The 9,943-nt window shown below is 39.2% G+C and overlaps 1 long non-coding RNA gene across 7 annotated transcripts; it reads left to right on the top strand.

The window, feature by feature from the left end:
• The first annotated feature begins 4,569 nt into the window (after positions 1-4,569).
• LOC123105280 (uncharacterized) lies at positions 4,570-8,300 on the top strand. 7 transcript variants are annotated; one of them, XR_006450774.1, is made up of 5 exons: positions 4,571-5,054; positions 5,301-5,710; positions 7,294-7,391; positions 7,504-7,573; positions 8,114-8,300. It is a non-coding gene; the product is annotated as an uncharacterized lncRNA (long non-coding RNA). The 7 variants fall into 7 exon arrangements; XR_006450771.1 differs by having other exon boundaries at positions 7,294-7,420; XR_006450773.1 differs by lacking the exon at positions 7,504-7,573 and having other exon boundaries at positions 4,573-4,791; positions 4,881-5,054.
• Positions 8,301-9,943: the final 1,643 nt, after the last annotated feature.

Here is a 9,943-nt window from a genome sequence, read left to right as displayed (position 1 = left end):
ATCCTTCGGAAGAAGAGCATTGGTCTACATATTATTGGAGAGGGTTTGCATTAACATGCATCACAACATGATCGAATTACATTCGAGTTTGAATTACTGTTGGAAATTTCAAGTTCTCAACATGTAGTTTTGCTTGGATAATGTATATAAGACTAGCAAGTGTTTATGAGTAAAGACACAACTTACCACCTACTATGGGTGTTAGGGTGGTTGAGGCATGTCTACACATATATTACAATTTTTGGTGCTCAATTCTTACATGTGGTGTGTTTAGAAGTTTACAAGATATTTTTGATTAATTTCAAATATGATTCAGTTATATGTATGCTGAAGGGGTGCTTTTACATGGACATGTAGTTCTGAGTGCATGTGGAGGCTGTGTCTTTGCATGCGCGTCGCCTAAGAGAAGTGAGCACGAAGAGGTAACAGTTGGCTTGGAAAATTGCTTCAACTTCTTTTGTTCCTACTTTCATATTATGTTTACTTTGAATAAATGTATTGGTTTGATGTGCATGTGGAGGGTGAGCTTTCATGATGATACATAGCGAAGAAGACCTTCCCGAACGAGGGCCGTCCAGTCCCTGGCCGGTCTTGGTTCTTGAGCAAGCTCCTCCACTGCAGGTAGGATGATCATAGATGAAGAAAAGAGACTTTAGGCAAGTGGTTCTGGTAGCTTAGCTGGTTAGAGCAAAACAAGCAACGGATTGAGCAACTAGCGCAAAAGCCGTTGCGCGTTAGCGCATCCGTTTTCTTGCTGGACTACAAATCCTTTTTTTCTTGTTTCAGTGGGAAGAGCAAGGGGCATTGCCCTTGAAATCCTTCAGTGGTTTGAATCCACATCTGAGCGTAGCTTGGAAAATTGCTTCAACTTCTTTTGTTCCTACTTTCGTATTATGTTTGCCTTTGAATAAATGTGTTGGTTTGATGTGCATGTGGAGGGTGAGCTTTCATGATGATCTTTTTGAGCCTTTATGGGTTCTTACATATTTGCATTCTTGACGTCAATATCTTTTAAAAAATATCAAATTTGAATATATTTTAAATGAGTTTAAACTCAGTGGAACATACTTCACTCACTAAAAAGAACCAATTTCATTCTTTTCTTAAAAACTGAGAGTATGGAATATATTTGAAATGTTGATTCCTTACTCATTTCAAAAGACTTATTTTAGTCAAGTAAAAGCATGGTTCCAATCATTTTCGGAAAAGAGTGATTTCACTCGTTTCAAACAACATATTTCAAAAACTTCTAAATCATTGATTTCACTTAGTTTCTAAAAATTATTCTACTCTACTAAAGAAACAATTTCACTTATTTTAAATAAGATTTCACTCATTTCATACCATAAAAAAGGTTTCCACCCATTTCAAATATCATATTTTGGTCAATTCGAAAATTGATTGCATACATTTAAAAAACAATGATTTCACTCATTTCAACAGAATTATTCCACTCAATTCACAAAAATAGTTTCACTTATTTTAATAAATAACAATTTAAGTCATTTAAAATAACAATTTCACTCAATTCAAATAACAGATTGAAATAATTATAAAATAATTGATTTCACTTAATTAAGAACACTCATTTCACTAAAATAAAACAAAAGGTTCACTATTTGAAAGAAGTGATTTCACTCATTTCACACAATCGAAAAAGGGTTTCACTCATTTGAAAAGACCAATTTCTATCAATTTGAAAACTGGTTCCATTCATTCAAAAACACTGAGTTAACTATATTAAGAAAATCACTCATTTAAAAAAACTTATTTCACTCATTTTGGATAGCAAAATTTCACTCGTTAAAAAATTCAATCTTCTAAAAAAACTATTTTCAGTAAAACACCATTCCAGCTCTTTTCAACAAGCAGGTCTCACTCATTTCAAAATAATAATTTCGCTGGAATCAAAAACTAATTTTACCATGTTGAAATAGAGTGAAACAAGTGGATTAAGAAATTGATAATTAAAGGTGTTTGAAATGTATCCAAAGTGGTCTTGCTCTAAAGGTCTTGGCGCGAGGAGTTCAAATATGTAACAATACTCAATAAATAAAAATTATGGTTTATAAAATATAAATGATTTAAAGTTGTAAATGTGGAAGTAGATGATATGTTTGTTAGTGAAGAGGAGAGAGAGAGAGAGAGAGAGAGAGAGAGAGAGAGAGAGAGAGATTGTGTCACAAACTCTACTTAAGTAAGAATTAAGAGATGGATAGTGCTGTGCATCAGTTGTTTATCTGCCAATGGTGGGACCCAATATGAGAAAGATACCAACACTTGAAATCAGGAAAGGAAACGAACATACTGCTGGATTGAGATACTTCACAAGGTTGCGGAAACTCATTGGCTCGTGGGCTACTGGTACATAGCAGGGCGCCATTAGGACGAGGTTTGCACCGGTGCTGTAACTTTAATCTGCTCAACCGTCTGGATTGACCGATGCTATACACACGACATATTCGGACGATCTGCGGACGACACTACGCATCAAGCCGTTGATGTGTTAGAGCGAAAGCATACAACACCGTTCATTCCTGCATCATGTGGGGTTCGGCCGGTTAGTATCGTCCTCCAGTAGTTTCGGTCTGGATTATTCATGCCATCATTTTTGAACTGGTCATCTGGCTAGTCAAACGTTCTCACAAGGACTCACTAACGTTATCATGTATCATCAAAATAAAGTGCCCTTCTTTGGGATTGACTTCTGTTACAATCTGCTAGTAGCATCATAGAATTTCATGGTACGGGAGCGTCTCTGGTTGCAAGCAACTAGTCGATTATATTGTAGCTTCTTGGACTATACATGCAAGCACACCGTTTTGACTCTGTTCATTCTTAATTTAATTTTTCCCAAATTTACATTTAGATTTGAGTTGTTCTGTGTTTTCGAAAAATAATGGGAAAACGTGCAAATCTATTGGCCCTTGAATCCGCAACCCGCCACTTCATGTGAAGATTCTCACCTAGCGGTCTTTGAACCCTCCAACTATCATTTTCGTGGAATTGTTATTCTAATCCCGAGTTCAAATGCACCCACCATGAACAGTGAAATAAAAATAAGTAAATAAAATAAAAAAGAATTACGAGAAATTGAAAAAAAAACCTTACATTGGGGAATTTTAACAGAAAACAAATACTTAATAGGAATCGGAGGGAGTATGTAGGAAAAACACGAATACACACAATTGGACAACCCTCAATAGTCAAACACCAAGAATACATATACTGAGACGTAAAGAAAAAGTAGGACCTAGGAACAACTGCATCGTATATAAAACACCGAGCTTGCATGTAAGAAAATGCACGTCGTGTCCAGTGAGTGACCTGGCGCCACACTCAGATGAACGGCGCCCTATCGTGCACAGGACGAGCGCACCGCCGCGTGGGCGCGCCTACGCTGACGGGGGCGGTGCCGCGAACGGCATAGGCAGGTTCACACTCGGGACGAATGGCAATGGCGGCAGCGTCACCATGGGCACGACAATGGCAGGTATCGGCGCCATCGTCACCTGGGGCACGGTGGGGAGAGTGACCTTGGGCATGGGCGGCAGGACCCCCTTGGGCACGACGATGGCGGGCAGCCAGGACGAAAAACTAGTGGGGGCAAAGAGGTTTACTATTTTTTTAGAAACATGTATACGAACTAATGGGCAGACAATCTAAAGGACCAACCACACAAGCATACATATGGTGTCCAAGAAGCAAAATCATATAATTTATTATAAGATAATGTCATCACACACATAACTATGACATGTTCAGTGCCAAAATAAAAGTAAACTAACCACTTAAGACATAATAACTTGAGAAATATGGGTATGCTATCCCTTTTTGTTGCCATGTCCCTGATTTCTATCCTTCAAGCAGCATGAAAAAAAATCATTTTTAAACATAGAGAGAATGTAAACATTGATAGATGAAAATAAAAGCTTGAGCACATTACCTCCTTCCGTTTCATTCCACGATGATTTTTTGCATGAAAGCGTTTAACTATCACCTCATTAGGAATAGTATCCAACATTTCTTTTTTCACAAAGCCAATAAGGCTATTGCTCAAATAATCATCACCCATCTTATTACGCAAAGCATTCTTCACAAGCTTCATTGCCGAGAAGCATCTCTCAACAGTTGCAGTGGCAACAGGAAGAGTCAGTACTAGCTTTAAAAGCCGATAGACAAAAGGATAAGAATTATGCTTCTTTGTAGACACCATCAGTTTAGCCAGATCATTGATAGTCACTACACCATGCACCAGAATTCCCTACTGGTGTGTGTTGGCAAAAATCAGTATTGCTGACCGACTGTCGGTCGGGAAAAGTTCTAACGGACCGTCGGTCGGGAAAACTTGTATATAACGTCTGATTGTCGGTCGGCAATGCTAAAATATGTACCAACGGACGGTCGGTCGGCAATACCCTTATACCCAACTTACTGTCGGTCGGCAAACAATTCCCGACCAACTGAGGGTAGCTAAATGGGCCGACCCCAAAATGTGCGCGCATGTACGTAATTTCTAGCGCCAACATTTGGCCCAGCCCGCGAAGGCTCCCTTATTTTTCTTTTCCTTCAACCCGAACCCCACGCTCCAAACCTTATCCCCTTTCTCTAGATCCACCACGCACGCCGCCGCCGCCCTAGGTGCCCTCTCCGGCCGACGGCAGCGCTACGCGTCCAGCGAGGCTGCCACCACTTTGTTCCCCTCTTTCTCGCACCCCTCCGTCGTCATCCCCACACGGCTGCCATTTTCCCACGCCGAGGTGGGCTTGTGCCGCCGCCGCCATCACACAGGTGCCAACAGTGGCGCTTTTTGTTCATACGCAAGTGCCCGCTGATGCCACCTCTCACCTCTCTCTCATGGCTCCACTGCCGCATCCCAGACCAGCTAGATCTATGTGGGTCAATGTCCCTTCACTCCCATTCGTCAGGTCCAAGGCGCCCAACCCCTGCTTCCTCTGCTTCCGGTGATTAGGAGCTTGGTGGTGGGTGCCCCCATCTCTCCCCAATTCAGGAGAACAGGAGCTAGCCATCCATGGAAGAAACGACATCGTAAGGTTCTTTCTCTCTCTCTCTCTCTCTATGTGCGTGTGTGTGTGTGTGTGTTCAGATTCCAACTCCCACCGGTGGACCAGATTTTTTTTACCTGTTGTAAGTTTAATCTCTAAAAAAAATTGTGCTGATTTGGTTCATGGAAGCAGAAGTCCTTGAACTAGTAAAGCTCAAACCCTAATTTTCTATCACTATTATTGATTGGATTCTAGGGTTGTTACCTGATTGAATTTGAAAATTAACATTTGCAGGGGAAATAAATCTTTAGTAAGTTTGGGCAAAAAGGCCACCGGACGATGTCCATAGTCATATGCATATGCATCACATCGACTTGATGCTACTACTATTTACTCTCAAGAACATCAGTAAGTATGTATCGATGATAGCAAGCAAATGTTGGATGCCCTCACTGTTTACTTCTGATTGGCATATAGGACTATGTGCTTGTCCAGTAAACACATCTCCAGTTTTCTACTAATTCTTTGGTACAACAGTATACATGTAGCATTTCGTAAATGTTTCCTTGTGAAAATATCATACTATAACATTATGTTCTATTTAGTTCCCAGAAGTAGTACTTGGTTTCAACTTTGAAAGACCAGATGAATTCTTCTATGGGGCGTCTGAACAAAAGGGGCATTTTCGTCATCCCGTCACTAAGGTAATTTTGGTCACTTATCTGAACAAAAGGGGCTCTGATCTCTTAATGAAATTGGGGGTCCATTGTGGAAACTTTTATTGGAAAAGATAATCTATTCCCATGGGGGCTGGGTTCTCATTGATGAACTGAAACATGCTACTCTCAAATTAGAGAGCAGGAAACTACAGGCTCAGTTGACATTGGACCTTTATGTTGTTCTTTTTTTATATGGCGAAAAAGAGAGTTCATATTTTTCATATGGCTTATCTTATAGAACAAAAATTGCGATATGTTGACATTCGACTTTTATGTCGTTATTCTTCCATGATGGTTCGCCTACTGTTAATATCATGTTCTCCAACTGACACATTCTTGCACACAATCACAACTTAATAAATAATTTTGATCACTTAGTTTTTAGAATTTTATGTTTACAAGTAGATTTACTGGTTACTAAGATTAAGCAGACAAACCCCTTTTTCAGCAAGCTGTTTTAGATTGCGCTGAGACAAAATAGAAGTGTCCTACTGCTACTGTGTATACTGGAACATAATGCATCGTTGACATGAATGCTATTGAAAATTTTGAGTTGTTGTGGTGTTCCTAATGACTTAAAGTTATTGTACAGATTAACTGAACCATAGCACTCTCGAATTAGAGAGCAAGAAGTTGGGAGTTACTAATTTCTTGTAGAGTAATAGTTCTTTTATATGCAACTATTCAGTTGACTTGTGAAGGAATAGCTAATGTCATGCTTGAATAACTGGGCTGTTGTCATGACCTTAATAGTGCAAAGCTATGCATATAAAGCTGTCATGCTTGTATAAGTTGGCAGTACACAAAGCTGCAGTTATGATCTTAACCATCCAAATCTAATGGAAAATTTATGTTGTGCTATTGTGTATACTATATTGGAACATAATGCATGGTTGACATAAATGCTATTGGAATTATTTAGCTGTTATGGTGTTCCTAATAACATAGAACTGTTGTAAAGATGAACTAAACCAAATTACTCTCAAACTAGAGAGCAAGAAATTGGGATATAGTTTCATGTAGAGTAATAGTTCCTGTATGTGCGGCAATTCAGTTGCCTTGTGAAGTAATAGTTGATGCCATGCTTGTTGGGCTGGTGTCATGACCTTAACAGTGCAAAGCTATGCACGTAACATTCACATTTTATTTTGTGTTTCCCTTCGGCAATTACTTGTGAATGTTTTAGCACTGAACCGTATTTGGTTGAGTATATCAATATTCAAACTTGTTTGTGTCGCTTTCACAGTTTTGTGAGCCTTCTATCGCTCTAGTGTTACAATCTTTTGTCTTGGATACTATATCTGTTATTTGACCTGACTGGATGCTTATTTATGATTATCACTGCTGCCAGAATTTGGAACATTTCCTGGACTTGTGTTATTAATGTAGCGTGGCCATCTTTATTTCCAACAACCTATACTATTAGCAGATGTGGAATTCATATCGGCTTTATACAAAGAAAAAAATTTCATATAGTATCGTTCTATTTGTGAAGTGAATATTAAAATCATTTATCTTGAGGAGAAACTAAAAGAATTCCTCTGAAGAACTCCTTTTTTGCGTTGCAGGTAGTGGAGCAAGATGTCTTATATCTAGGTAATGGCATCAATCAATGTTGGGACAAGGAATCTCATCATTGCAATATATAGCTACCACATTGGACCAGGTGCGTTTATCCTGAGCTGGCATGTGAAGGTAACTTGACCCATCATGTTTATTTTGTGAAATTGAAAGTCAAAATAAGGGATTTATTCACCAACTAGTCAATCTCCTTCCAGGAAGAATAGTACAAAAAACTCTATGCTTAGCACACATCTGCTATGGAAAGTACGTCATCGTTAAGCCTAGGTACTTAAGTTGTTTTAGTAAGATCTACGAATTTGTATAATAAGTCTGCACAAGTGTAGTCCTTGAAAGTCAAATTAAATAGCTAGATAAGCATTGCTCATTAGTTGTCAGATGCCAAAAAGTGAAAATGACCTCAATGAGATGCTGACAAGACTGCAAATGCAGAAGAATGAATAACTTATATAATACATAATTGTTTAAACACAAATAGATGCTTCAAACGCTTCTACTACCTCAAGATCATACCTCAAGATCATGCGTACTCTGTTTTTTTCCTATGCCAAAAGAGTAATTTATCTTAGTTTTAATGAGAAGAAACAAACGCCTTTGCTGACCTATTAACTCCTTGTGGAGATGGTGGGCCGGCTGTGGTGATCTCAGTCGAGAATCAATGTTAGTGTTAACACATGGCTATGGAATTCTCGGTATTTATTACTGTTTTTATTTTTAAGAATGTGATGATCCTCTATGTTGGAATTTTGCTACTGTAGTCTAGTTTCTAATACTGTATTATAATTGAGAATTGTTTAACTTTTGTAGGAAGCAAACAAAAGGACTGCACTCAACGGAACCATGAAGCCAACGATCTACGCCAACTAGATGTTTTAGATTTCATCTTGTACATGTCTCATAATTGCATCTTTTACCCTTTCCTGGTTATGTTTAGAATAGATTGAAGTGTATGTATGTGACAAATAATTAATGGAATAAAAAAATGTTTGGTGCACTTGATGTGAGCTTGATGTATGGTGTCTTGGTGATTATACTTAGAACACATGAACTATATGTATGTGACAATCAGTACCATATGTTAATTCAAGTTGTGGGTGGCTAAACAAAATGTTGTTGAATTGTTGGTTGGCAAAAGAAACCCTGTCTGATTGTTGGTTGGCAAAACAAACCTCGTCTAACAGTTGGTTGGGAAAGGCTAATGCCAGGCCCAATAGAATGTAGGTCGGGAAAGAATACTCCGTCCAATAGTCGGTCGGGAAAGGCCCATGGTTTCCCGAACAAACTGTTGGTCGGGAAAGGCCCATGGAAGGCCCAACAGACTGTTGGTCGGGAAAGATACTCCATAGTCGTCAACCAGTCGGTCGGGAAAACTATGTCGGTCGGGAAAAGTTTTTCCCGTCTGGACTTTCCCCAACAGACATTGTCGGTCGGCAATTGTCTTTCCCGTCCGACCGTTTGTTGGCGAAACTTGTATTCTCAACCAACTTGTCGTTTAGGGATGTAGTGTTGTGGTGTAGTGAGTTTCCAAGCTAGCAAATCTTGTATCATTGCGTACATTATCTATGTAGAGGCAAAGCTCTTTCTCAAGATAGTCTAGCTCGTTATCACTAAAGTCATTAGGATAGAACTTCGCCAACTTCATCAGCTTCTCATCATCATAGTGACTAAACCGACAACTTGGGTTGAAAGCAAACATACAACAAAGCAACTCATTGTTTACCTCATTGAATCTGTGGTTTAGTTCTTCTACCAATAAATCCAAAACAGCAAAAAAACAGTCGACCCGGTAATGATGCTCATTATTAATAACAGTCCTTTGCCTTGGCTTCTTTGGATTTACATACTCCTTTTCCATGTCCATAACAGAAATATCATTCTTGTTGCAAAAAGAACATACCTTGCTCAGGAGAGGATTCCATCCATGCTCAGATCTAAGCTTATCTAGCTCTCGCTTAGCTGATTCCACATCTGATATAGCATTAACAATGTCCATATCCTTTCTTTGAAAGGTTTTTGATAGCCCATTTATTAAAGCTAATATAATCATCATCATATGTAGGAAGAATGCAGAATCAAATGACTGGAAATATTTTAAAAGGCCACTGGCTTGACGTTGCTTAGTAGCATCTGAACCCTCTTCCTCCACATATTCTAGTACTTTTATCTCTCCATTAGCTTTCCTGGCAATGTCAAATAGTTAAATGATACATAATTTGACGTACATCAAGTCAGTATAATACTATAGTCTATATATTTTATTCTACTCCCAGCAGAACGAACCTAGGGTTTCAGGAGTGGTTAAACTTATTCATACGAAGTGGTTATATGAAGCTAGATTGAGTCAACCTAATTACTAACTTGTACCTTTTAAACAAGGAAGCAGAATAGACTAATACTTTGAAAATTATAAAGGAAAGATCAGAACTGAACCTAGGGCTGATGAGTGGCACGCGTCTTTTTCAGTTTTTCTCCTTAGGGACGGCAACCCAGGCCGGCCGGCCGGTCGGCGACTCGGCGTGTACCTGCAGAACTGCAGATCGAGGCCGATAGTTGGGCGGCGGCGGCGGCGGCTTTGTTTCGCTTCAGCGGTCGTGCGAGAAGCCAGGCGACGGACGAACGATACGGTTTTCTTTTTGT

The sequence above is a fragment of the Triticum aestivum genome, chromosome 5A (assembly GCF_018294505.1).
Source record: "Triticum aestivum cultivar Chinese Spring chromosome 5A, IWGSC CS RefSeq v2.1, whole genome shotgun sequence".
Classification (NCBI taxonomy): domain Eukaryota; kingdom Viridiplantae; phylum Streptophyta; class Magnoliopsida; order Poales; family Poaceae; genus Triticum; species Triticum aestivum.
This window is presented reverse-complemented; position numbering and strand designations above follow the sequence as displayed.